Source organism: Aedes aegypti, chromosome 1 (genome assembly GCF_002204515.2).
Source record: "Aedes aegypti strain LVP_AGWG chromosome 1, AaegL5.0 Primary Assembly, whole genome shotgun sequence".
Taxonomy (NCBI): Eukaryota; Metazoa; Arthropoda; class Insecta; order Diptera; family Culicidae; genus Aedes; species Aedes aegypti.
This window is the reverse complement of record NC_035107.1, coordinates 43,358,457-43,368,277: the sequence shown is the minus strand read 5'-3', so window position 1 is coordinate 43,368,277 and position 9,821 is coordinate 43,358,457. Positions and strand designations below refer to the sequence as shown.

Sequence of the window (9,821 nt, the reverse complement as noted above, 5' to 3'; positions counted from 1 at the left end):
CATTGCTGTTCTGTCAAACACACAAGGCTACGGTGACGCTATCTATGCTTTCCATAGCGGTTGTTTTGATTATTTTAATGATCCATTGTATCTAAACATTGCCAGAAAATTGTTGCGCAATTAGTTCAAGAGCCGTCGTGCTCCAAGTCATAGCCAGGAGCACCCAGTCACGTTCGTGCTGTGTACTTCAAGCGTGCTTTTGGGCTGCGTGGACTCTCTACACGATGCCAGGGTTAGGAAAAATCGTGGATTAATGAATCTTACGAGCGGAAGGGCTTCGCGAGCAACTTGTCGGTGTGTTCATTTTGCTTCTTCGGCGTTGCATCCGTTCGCTTTTTGCGATGCTCTTCGTGACGCAAAAATGAAAAATGCATTATGGCGAATGTTGAATCGTTAAGATGCGAAGATTATCGTTTGCGAAGAAGATCCATCGCAACACTGCATGGTAGCGATATCAGTCAGTAGCCTTCGGTTGGAACGGATAGCCTTGGGGTTTATGTATTCACAAATTTCATAACGCCAAACCTGTTCATTTTTAACACCCACGCATGTATGAATATTTTTCGACTTTTGTATGAGCTGAAGCATCCCACTAACCCCATACTGCGTTATGAAATTTGTATATTGTTGTTTTAGTAGTTCTTTCAACAGAAACCAAAGGTTTCAATAAATTTAATGTTAAAAACTTAAAGTGTTGTTTATTTTTGGGTAGCCAGATTTTTCCGTGCAGATCGCTCCGCGACGAACTTGTACTAAACTCAGAGCACTCACGTCACTTTTGAGTGAGTGAGTGCCTTGTGCTGTCAAACAAGCAGATTTTTTCCGCTCCTCCCCCGCCAACCGATCAAGTTCTGCTGTTCGTCAGTCACTCAAATCCGCTTGTGCTTGTTGTGCTGGCTGGACGTCGAAACGAAAAACTTGACGTTCGAGTGAAGAGAACCGCGGCGGGAGAAGAAAAACTCAAAAGTGCAAAGAAAAAGATGGCAACCGCTGCTGCTTCTGCTGGAATTTTCAACTGATCGGAAAAGTGAAAAAATCTCCGTTTTCTAGTGGCCGAATCGCAGCGGAAAAAGTGCATTTCGAGTGGGCATCGCTTCCCCGATGGGATTTCGACCGTAGAAAGGTGAGTTCGGGTGGTTTTGGTGGTGTTTTCCCGGTCTGTTTCTGTTTGGAAATCCGTGTGTTCTGGCGATGGGTGTTGACGGGGAAGGAAAACGAAAAAGAAGACGTCGTCTCGCGCAAAGTTTTGATTCGGAGATCGTAGGAAAACGGGAATGGAACGATTCCATGGAACCGCGAATAGTCGCTTCGCGGGTTAATCGCTACAGATTGACCCGATGGCGTTAGTTTAATTGATGGTTTCGAAGAAGCAGTAGCCTAAATTGCATAATTAGCACTAGACGTAAAGCGAGCAGTTCGTGGATTTGGGCTTTTGGTTCGGAGGGGTGGGAGGAAGCGATTCAGACCGATTCGTAGCCCCCATTTACCCACCATTAGAGGGGAGAGAGGGGGCAAAATGCGCGAGCAAAAGAGAACCGAAAGAAAGTAGTGGCAGCAGAAGAATCGAATCGAAATTGAAATTCCGCTGTACCTACGCGATGCTCTGCTCTGTATGTGAATATCGGTAGTGAGGAGTTTGGTTGGTTGGTTCCCTTCTTCCACGCTTGCTCCACCGCTCTCCCCGCTGGAGTCGCTGCCCAGGGGTTCCCGATCGTGTTTGTATTTGTATTTATTTGGATTGTGCACCAATTAAGACTTAGTGGGATTAGGGGCGAAATGGACACCCCCTTTTCTCTAAGAATATGCATATTTCTTCAAATTTCCATGCATTGTTTGAAATCTGTATTGTATATGAATTGTTTGACGGTATGAAAGTTAATGTTTTATCTTGCTTAAATTAAAGATTAATTAATTATCCAATGTAAACTTATACTAAAACTGTTTTTCCTTGACAGGGTGTCTACTACCTGGAAAAAACCTGGAATTATCAGGGAATTTCAGCCACAATCAGGGAAATTATTTTGAATTAGTAATGCATGGTAGAATATGTCCTTTTTGCGACTCCAGAACTTTTCAACCAAAAAAAATTTTCGGCTGCGCTGCTAAAACGATACTTTCGATGTGCAGTCATTTAACTATTTTGTCATCTAGTCTTTAAGGTGATTATAAAACGAAGTCAAACTTTGAATTTTCAAATGCACAAGACGAGAGAATCTGACAACAGTTGATTGGTTGAAAACCAATCAAATTGCTTCCTTGCTGGTGGTTACCAATGGGACAAATTTTCAACGCGGAGCGCTGTTTGGTTCTCAAGTCTTATGCTCTTGAAAATTTGAGGTATGGCTTCGTTATATAATCACCTTAACATGCCTTTTTTGTGTAAGGTCTTTTTTTGTCTTAATATGCTTGCTGTGAATCTTGATTCCAAATTCTAGAGGTTCCAGAGGAGCCTTCAGAGACTATTACGCGACTATTCCACAAGTTCTCAATGATATTTTTCTCAGATCCCGAGGAGTTCTTCAGGAATTCTAGTGATATCTGCAGAGATTCCTTCTGGAATACTTCCAGGAACTCTTTCAGGAATGCTACCAGCGATTTGTAAAGGGATGCTTAAAGAAATTTCTTCAAAATTTCATCCAGAAAATCCTAGAACACTCCAGCGCTACTACCTCTAGTAATTTTCAATGAGATTACTCTCAAAAAATCCAATTATTCCAGGATTTCCTCCAGATGTGTTTTTTTTCTCTGGCTTTTATAGCGATTTTTCCAACTGTTAGGAACTTGTTACTTCTAGGAAATTTCTCACAGATCCTACAGGTGTTCTTCCATAATGAGTTATTCCAGTGTTTGAAAAAAAAATCGTTTTAACATTTTTCCAAGCATTATAATAATCCCTACGCTTTATTATTATAATTATTTTATTTATTCCAGGCATTTTCAAAAGCATTATTTAAAAAAAATCATCTACGATTACTCTCACAGGGTGTCTACTACCTGGAAAAACCTGGAATTATCAGGGAATTTTATTCAACCTGGAATTCTCAAGGAATTTTGGCTACACTCAGGGAAATTATTTTGAAGCAGTAGTACATGGTAGAACATGGTAGAAAATATCGTTTTTGTAACACAAAATCTTTTCGATCAAAAAATTATCTATCGCTATCAAAACGCTAGTTGACTTGTTTGATCCTTTTAACGATTTTAATTTATTCAGCTTAAAACTTGTTTAGACAAGGGACCAGAACTTATGATTGCCATGTTGGTAAAGGCAAGTAAAGTTCGAGTTGGGTGCATATGAAACATAGGTGTAAACATTCCAAATTTTCTTCCTAATTCTTCTGAAATACTTCCATGAATGCTACCAGCGATTTTTCAATGGATGCTTGAAAGAATTTCTTCAGAACTTGGTTCAGAAAACTCTAGAGCACTCCAACGCTTCCACAAACGTTTATTGCAACACTAAAAATAACTGTAGTAATATCCACAGAACTAACTCTTTTTGGTCAAGAGTTTTTCGTAAAAAATCGTTTCGACATTTTTCCAAAAAACCCTTTATTTTCATTTGGATTCTTTTTTTAATTGATTCACGGTTGCTCTCAGGAATCGATGAAATGTATTATAAACTTTTCCAAGGATTCTTCGATAAATTTGACCTGGGATTCCTCATTAAGTTTCTCCAGAAATTTATAACGGCCTTTCTCCAGCATTTCATCAAAATATTATTGCGGTTCAAAGATTTCTCAAAACAAAAAAAGATCAATTAAAATTTCCAAATCTCCATGGGTGTTTCAAAACTTTATTCAATATTCTACATAAGTTAATACTACTGCAATTATTACAGTTATTGCTCCGAATATTCATAGTTGGTTTTTTTTTTCCAGGGATTCAGTCTGAATTGCATCAAAGAATTTCTTCAAAACGTCTTGTAGGACATTATTTAGAGCTTGAAATTGTTTTCAGTTATCTTAGAAATTTATCAAGAAAATTTTAAGAACAATTTTATCAACAAAAAAAAAGACATATTCTTTCAGAAATCCTTGTAGAAAATAATGAAGGCATACTCATAACTTACACAAGTTTCAACAGAGGTTTCTTTAGAATGTTTTTTTTCGAAATTTCTCGTGAACATTTTTAACAGTTTTCTCCAAAACAATCTGAAAAATTTCCTTGACATTTGTCTGGAGACATTCATGTATGAGTGACTGGAGGAAAACATGTTCAAAGACTTCCTTGAGTAATTTTCAGAAAAAAAAAATGGAGGGATTTCTGAAGGAGTTTTGAATTTTTTTAGGTGCTTCAATTGGGTTGTTTAGCGATGAAAAAGTTACAGATTTTCATAGCTTGATCGAAAGAGTACATTTTCCTAAGTACAACTCAATTTTATTGCACTTCAATATATCAATTTTGACATTATAAATGATATATAAAGATTTCAATCTGTAGACTCAATGACATTTCTATCCACATAATGACAGCTCGCCCCTTATTAAAATTTTCCGAGGGGTAATTCAAAATCGATTTCCATACTAACTTCAAACGTGTTTTTAAAATATTTCCAAGGCACGGAAAACTATAAAACTTTGGATTCTTGCTCAATTTTTAACGTAGAATCATAATATGGAAAAAACTGGATACCCCTAAACAAGCCAATTGGGAATGTTGGAGGAAGTCCTAGTCCAATAAAATATTATTTTGGATAATTTGATGCTTCATTGGAAAATGTCTGAAATGATCTTTGTATGGATTCTTCATGTCATCTCCGAAGTAATTTCTGTGAAAAATTCTTAAGAATTACTTGAAAGTTTGTGAAAAATCTTAAAATAAACACCTGAAGAAATCTTCGGAATAATATGAGAAGGAAATTTACAGTAAAACGAACAGTAGGAATACTTGTAATGTCACGAGTAATTTCAAAAAAGTTTTAGATATCCAGCTTTTTACGCTAGCATGCTATAAATTTTGAATCACCCCTTTCTGACATCTCTTGTCTACACCTGAGACGAGACTCGCGAAGACGGTCTTCTTTTTCTTTTTTTTTCTTATTCCACTTTGTGTTTATACCAATTATGCGCATGCTGTTCAAACCCTCACATGTACCTCTCAGCAAAAAATGATTGAGTTTGCATCACATCGAATCATACATAGCCGTTTGAGTGAAATTTCATGCCAGCAAACGTAGCAGACATTAGAAATAATTAATCTTCTGCTTAGATTCATCAGCAACTTTGGAAAAAACTGCTCCGCCGACTGAGGTTTTTAATAACAGTTTACTTTGAACACAATACTTTTCACTTTTTCAGCCATTTGACGTTTCGTGAGAGGGGAATCTGGGCTGCATATGACGTTGATATTTTTCCTCTTCGCGAGTCTCTCTCAGGTCTACATTATAATTTTTTATAGTTGGATCAAAGTAAGCCTTGCAGAGGAAAAAACAGGTTTGTTGACATTAGGACGTAAAATTTTTCAGAGTTTAGAAAACGAAGATTGAAAACTTATTTCCTATTTTATTCTAGTTATTATTTATTATTTCAGGTAGATTACATGCAAATGCGAACCTGTGATGTAGTATACTGTCGTTTATAAGAAATAATTAAGAAGCAAATGCGTGATTCAAGACTTACAATCGTGATGCAGAACCGATTGACAAACCGACAGCGTTGAATTTCCGCTGAATGAAAAAATGTATAATCTTATGTGGAGTACTGTTTCCACTAAATATGATATTGCCCGGTACGCACTATGGTTCTTGAAAAACTATGCTGTAATTGTATTTTTCCATTTAGATTTGACTGGAGAAGAAATAAAATCCATGTGCAAATTTCTTGTTCTCCATCGAAACGTACATATTTCTCAAATACCCAAGCAAATACCCCAATTGAGCAAAAATAATCAAAAACTTGTGTGCCCAAATTGGCATAGTGAAAAGCACGTCATACATATCCTTATTATCAACGAGTGATGACTCACTATAATTCACGAAGAATTTGAGGTAGGCGAAATTTAAACACCCAAACCGTAGTTTCACAAATTTATTTTCGTGATTTTTTTAAGTTCTGCCAGCTTTCTTGTTGAAAAGAAAATAATTTGATTGGGATGAAGATTTCATTAGTCATTTCGGCTATATATTTCTCAATCTGTTAAGGTTTTACTCCATAATCTGACCGTGGTAGCAATAAAATCTGAGGTCATTGGTAGATAGATTATGCCATTACCTCAGCCATATTTACTCTTTCTTTAAACAACGGGAAATCTTCTATGAAGCCTAAAATTGTACAAATAAAGTTACTAATTAATATACGATACATTTGAAGAATTTGAATTCAAAGAAATAACACTAGGAAAACAAATTACGTGAAAATTTCTGACATTTGAATCAACAATCTAAAATTATGGCCTACCTTGACCAACCCATAAAATACGTACGCTAGAAACTTCAAGATTGAATAACCCCTCGTAGTTTTATAAAAATGACTGTTCAACTTAGGAATCAAATTTCCATGTCGTGATTCCTGTTAGGCTTCTTTTTGTAAACATAATTCATGTAAGTCCTCGTTTTGGTGCATAATTGTTTTTTTTTTTTCAAGCAAGAGGTCTCTAAAGTTCTTATTTTCAAAACGATTAGTCGTTACCAGCCCTGAGCTATCCAAAATATCAGAAAAAAAATAGAACGTTCTACAGAGAAATTTTCTGGGTACGTCGCTGATGTTCATAAATCTTAATTTCATTTTTAAAGAAAGGTTATTTTTCCTTAATATCGAATAGATTGTTGTTTTATATCTGACTTAGATGATTAACCCCTCTACCGGCAGCTTAATTTTTTACGGCCAAATAAAATTTTCAAATCGTTTTAACTTTTTGTTTTATTTTTTTCAATATTTTTGCCCAAAACTCTTCTAGTTTAAGAATCCGTGTCGATATTAGTCATTGGTGATCTAGTTTTAAAGATATTCCGATGTCCCTTGGGGGAACGACATTCTCCTTATGAAATGTATTTGGCGCCCATTTTATTTTTGGTTAATTTATCAAAAAAAAAAAGTGTGGACTACATAAATCCAGGTTATAAGGAGCTACTCTGGAAAAATCATACAAATCAATTTAGAATTCTTGGAGATATCTGAAAATTACGATATGATATTTTTTGAAGTGTTTAAGATCTTTATTTGACCAGCGTGATATTAGAAACCTACAAGCTCATTATTCAAAGATGGCTGCTCCATAAGGGCGGTTCAAATTTTAAAAATGTTTGAAAATCCAATCTCCCATATGCTCCTTACTATGCTTACCATAAAAATAGTGTTCTGTGAAATTTTCAGCTTTCTAGGTGGTGATTTAAAGGTGGCCCAAAGACAATGTAGGTTTATATAGAAATTACTAAGGAGAAATTTTGAAAAATGTCCCAAACTCGCTAGTACTGTAATGTAAGTAGGAACTTATTATCCCATATTGAAAACTCATTCTTCAAACCTTAATGCAGTGCTCCATATTGCTTCATTTTTTTCACAACGTACTCTCATTAATGTATTGTTCCGAAGAGCGAATATGCGAATACGATTCTAAACACAGATTCACTAGAAGAGTTTTTTTTGAGAACTTGTGAAAAAATGCAAATATTGCAAAACAAAAAAATTATGACGATTTGAATATTTATTTTGCAGTAAAAAAAAAATAAGCTGCCGGTTAAGGAGGGTGTTGCTGCCAACACTGCCCCGTCGTGAGAATAGAATACAGCGATAGATTTACAATTCAATGATGAACAGATGACATTAGAGAAGAATAGGAAGTTTTGTTGGCTCGCTGTGCTCAGTGATACGGGTTTATATTGGAACTATTGTGAGCTTAAATTTATATCTTTATCTACAGTTATTTGCAATTGAACTTAAACCTAACGTTACAATACCTCAATACAGAAACTTAAAAGTAGATGGAGTACCTTGTACCTTTTAATTCCGAAAGAAGACTGCAAGTCTTAGTCGAAATACGTGTATCTGTCAAAGAATAAGCATTTAGGGGTGGAATTAAAAGGTACAGTTGTCACACTATCATGGGTCACCCACTATTATGGGTCATTTGCATTTGAATTGCATGCAGCAAACAGTGACTAATAATCGTGACAAGGTGACCCATAATAGTGTGACCACTGTACAAGGTATTCGATATAAATCTTTCAAAATATATTTTTAGTCATCTGAAATTAACTATTCGTCAATCACTTATGTATTTAGGAGATTTTTTAAAACCTGGAATTATTTTTCAAGACCTGGAAAAACCTGGAAATATCAGGGAATTTCATTTCTGTAAACGAGTAGACACCTTGAATTATATCTAAGAAATTAAATTTAGAAGAAATGAAACCATAAACAACTATTTTCAAAACATCGGGCTATAACACGCCACTCAGTTCCAAAAAGATTCCTTGGTGGTAAAATCCAGCTATTTTCCAAATGCTGTCAAAATCGGGCAGGGGAGAATGTTTTTCCGTAAGAGGCACTTATTTTGTTAGAGATATCGTGGGGCAACGAAATGACCGATAGAAGGGGTGAGATGTTGATGAACGCGATTGATGGGCATAATTTGCTTTTGTTGAACGACGGTTCCTGCACATATATACCAGTGCAGCTGAACCAAAAAGCGACTGCTATCGACTTGACTATATGCACACCAGCGATGTATATGGATTTGAAATGGAGAGTGTTAGACTTCAGCATTGGAAGCCATCATCTAGCGGTTGAGACAGTGGTCACCGCGGATGTACCGAAACGATAATAAGGCGATTAATGAAGAAATGTCCAAACTAGATGAAGACGATTTGCGAAATATAACAGATCTGTTTAAAACCGCTAAAGTGGTTAACAAAAGGAATAGAAGAAAGGATAAAAAGACTCCAAAATTTTGGTCCGAAGATGTTGACAAGGCTTGGCGGGAAAAAAACGGAAGCTCGCAAAGAATTCAACAGAACATCGAATGAAAGGACGTTACTCAATTATAAAAAGAAGGCAGGTTTTATAACGGCATTCGTCTGTATCGATTTGTCAAACGCTTTCAACGCGATAAAAACAGACAAGTTAGAAGAAATTCTTAGTTCTTACCTGATTCCAAATGAGATCAATATTTGGATCACTGCTTTTTTGCGCAACCGGAAGGTGACAATGCAGTTGAGGACGGGATCGGTTTCCAGAACCATCAGCGACGGACTTCCACAAGGTGATGTTCTCTCGCCAACGCTCTTCAAATTGTACACGGTTGGACTGCACAGTATATCAGGCGACGGAGTAATACTGGTGCAATTCGCTGATGACTTTGGAATTATTGTCAAAGCGAAAAGTACCGGCCAACTGAACGAAAAAGTACAGACTACAGTTGATCAGTTCAATGAAAAAGCGGAGGAACTAAACATCAAAGTCAACTCAGAGAAAACCAAAATAATATCACAGACAAACAGACGAAACACTTAGAACAAATCTCGATCAACATCATAGTCACGAGGACATGTACGCCCAATACTAAAACCGGTGTGTTTGGTCGACAGACCAACAGATGGCGGTAGTGTGTAAACGTCAAACACGAAGAAAAACTATGCGAGCGCTGCCGGTGGCGGATTGGCCACCTACCATATTTTTGAATTGACAGTTAAAAGGGTGGTCGATGGACAATGATGAGAGTGTGACGTCTGTTTGTCTGTGATAATATTGTTTACAAATAACAACAACTCACTGACTGTCCACCTAGATGGTAGCCCGATTGAAACGGTCAAAAGGCATCGTTACCTAGGTGTGACGATTGACCGTTACCTGAGCTTTGGACAGCACATTAATAAGACCCGA

General features: G+C 36.5%; 1 protein-coding gene across 1 annotated transcript in view; it reads left to right on the top strand.

Annotated features, from left to right (window-relative positions):
* Positions 1 to 861: 861 nt before the first annotated feature.
* Positions 862 to 9,821, top strand: part of LOC5573039 (polycomb protein Pcl) — a 58,322-nt gene continuing 49,362 nt past the window's right edge. Inside the window, exon 1 of the mRNA XM_021838201.1 lies at positions 862 to 1,123. The gene's annotated coding sequence lies outside the window, so the exon portion shown is untranslated. The remainder of the gene's footprint in view (positions 1,124 to 9,821) is intronic.